Here is a 3,357-nt window from a genome sequence, read left to right on the forward strand (position 1 = left end):
CACACACAGACACACACACATATATATAAATGTTTGTGTATTTTCATTTGCTATTCAATAGTCTACAAATATTGTTGTGTTGCATACAACAAATTCTAAAAGATTTCAGATGACATGAAACGTATTTTTAAATTTACATTTAAAATTTTAATACAAATTAAATAAATAATCATAACGTTGTCAGGTTTACAAATACTTAACTTTCTGCAAATGCATTTCTGAAAAATTATATTAGTAAATAATATGTTGTATACGATTTATTTAATACAAGTAGTGATATCAGTCATGCGCGAAAAAGATAACCAATAATATAATGGATGCTTACAATCAGATCGCTGTTCCTTCTGAATGTGTTGCTGAGATAATGGTCACTCAGTTCATGGCTCTTTCTGCGAATGAAATGTTCAGACAAGAGAGGTTCAAATGTTGCTACAAGCTCTACTTCTCTGAGAAAATCCCCATTTCTGGTCTCACGGGGCTTTTCATTTGTGTTACCGAATAGTCGAATTTCTCTCAGCCCAAAACTGAATAATATTAATTAAGCGAAATAAATCTGCCCTCTAGCATGTCTGCCCTCCGTGAGTCAGATTATTTGATTGTAAGTCAACTGAGTTGTCCGGCAATTTATCGTGCCACACCATCATACACTCCTTATGAGTTGATTATTCCTGTCTTTAGAGATTTCGACAGACGTCACCACATTTTAGAGACAACGACACTCTACAACTTTTTTTTAACCATTGTACAAACTTCAGGGAAAATAGAACGTACCCCTCCACCGTACTATATACCGATACTCTATGGCTGACTAGGATAGCTTCCGTACATTCATATCTGATTTACCTCTGCACTCCATGTTTAAAAAGGAAGTGTCCTCTATAGTATCAGATCTGACCGAATGGTTACTTGTAGGCATAGATCAATTCATACCATCTAAAAAATGCCAAGAAAAACCTAACAGACAGCCATGGTTCTCCCCAGAATGTGCTGCTGCTATCGCGCACAGAACTCACTTTTTCCATAGCTACCAACGTAATAGATGCACTGACACTAAAGCTGCTTTCAGGACTGCCAGCAAACACTGTAAAAGAGTAATAAAAAATGCAAGACAGCTATATGCCCAGTCTGTTAAATCCAAGGTAGCTGATCAGCGGCTTGGTTTCCACCAGTTTTGGCAAATAACAAATAGGATCCTGAACAGAAGTGTGCGTTCCATCCCAACCATTATCAATGGACCAAAGGTCATCTCGTCAGCATCAGACAAGGCCAAACTATTTGCAAAGAACTTTGCAGCTAATTCTACCTTATGCGACGAAGGCCATCAACTCCCCATATTTCCTCCTATAACACAGAACACGCTAGGTAACATACAAATATCCGTGCATGAGGTCGCCAAGCTAATCAAGACCAATGATTTCAGTAAAGCAACTGGCCCTGACGGCATCCCAATTATAGTGTTAATAAAGCTTCAGCCAGAACTTGCTCCAATACTTACGAAATTGTTTAAGCGCTGCCTTAAGGAGAAGTGCTTTCCGACTACCTGGAAGACCTCATATTTAAGAATTTAGTTGATAAGTCATCTCCCTCTCAGTACAGACCTATAAGTCTCCTGTGTGTTATGAGTAAGTTGCTGGAATCCATATTAAATAGAGAAATAGTCAACCACCTCAGCAGAAACAACCTTCTTAGTGACACACAATATGGTTTCTGTTCTGCAAGATCTACCGCAGATGTGCTGACGGTTATATCTCACAGGATTAGTGAATCTCTTGACAAAGGCTTCCTTTCTAGGGCAATTGCTCTGGACATATCACAGCCTTCGACAACGTATGGCATAAAGGCCTGCTTCACAAGATTTCCAGCTATGATATAACTGGAAATGTTTTCTCAATCATTAAATCATTTCTCTCTGGTAGGTTCATAAGAGTAGAGGTCGATGGACAAAAATCAGAGGCCTGCAATATTAATGCTGGAGTCCCTCAGGGGTCCATACTGGGCCCAACTCTTTTCCTGATCTACATCAATGATCTCCCTAAACACATACTTAAATCATTCGTTGACATCTATGCTGATGACACGATATCTACGGCAACACGTCAAAGGCTGTAAATGATGATTCTCTCTCCTCTGATCTCGAGCGCATGGTTCAGTGGGGGAAGACGTGGCTGGTTACCTTTAAGGTATCTAAAACCAAACTCCTATCCTTACATCTTCAACGCTCTGATCCCCATCTGGCATCAATTGGGATGTTTGGCTCTCGTCTGGGAGAGGCCCTGTGTTTTGACAAGCTTCTGGGTTTGACCTTTACTCCTGATCTTAAATGGAACACGTACATCAAGTCTGTTGCCAAGGTCGCTGGAAAGATGGTGGGATCCTTCTACCGCTCCAGAAGATATCTCACTACTGATGCAATTCTTAATCTATATAAAAGTCAAGTACGTCCAAGGATGGAATACTGCTGCCATATCGGGACAGGAGCTGCTAAAAACAGCCTATCCTGCCTTGACAGAGTACAAAATAGACTTCGTGGCTTAAAGGGGGATGCCCTTTTCTCTACCCTGCAACCTCTTTCCCACAGAAGAGACGTTGCGTACCTATCCTTGTTTTATCGTTATTTCCATGGCAGGTGCTCGTCTGAACTCCAATCTCTGGTCCCCCTCGCCAATCTTTCATGAAAAACACCCGTCTAGCTGAATCCAGTGTGAAAAATTTCCCCCACTCTTTATCTGTGCCTAAATCAAAACGTAGATTCCAGGAACAAAGCTTCTTTCTTAGAACTGCGCGCCCGTGGAACTCTGTTCGGTGTGTCTGCTTCCCACCTGACTACAACTTGGATGTGTTCAAGCCCAACGTTAACGAATTCCTAATGAACTGCCCCCTTAAGTAAACACTTCATCAAAGATCCATACTAACGTAATGCACTTGCAATAACCCTTATCCCTGAGTGGCTTTCGGGCTTTGATAAGTGGTGACCACTGTGTAAAAAAAATAGAAAACTTTGTTGGCAGGCTTAAAGTAGACAAACCCATGACGGCGAACTTTTTCGTTGTTTTATTAGAGTTAAATAATAGTAAATTTTAGAACATTTCTGCGGTTTGAATTTGTCCAGTTTAATAGAAAATCATAAACAGCTAAACCGGATTCTTCGAAATTAAAGACATACATTTGGTTTACCTTAATTCTATCAACTCAGCAGGATCATCAGATATACAACAAGGCGCAACATAACTAGGATCAGTATGCTCTAACCTTGATTGCCTCCGCCATTGTTCATCCGTACCAGCATTATATGCTCAAAATTAACAGTAGGCTATGTGTTAACGCCAAGATTATATTTTAACCGCAAGCTGGTAGAAG

The sequence above is a fragment of the Euprymna scolopes genome, chromosome 8 (genome assembly GCF_053919585.1).
Source record: "Euprymna scolopes isolate OS-2025 chromosome 8, ASM5391958v1, whole genome shotgun sequence".
Classification (NCBI taxonomy): domain Eukaryota; kingdom Metazoa; phylum Mollusca; class Cephalopoda; order Sepiida; family Sepiolidae; genus Euprymna; species Euprymna scolopes.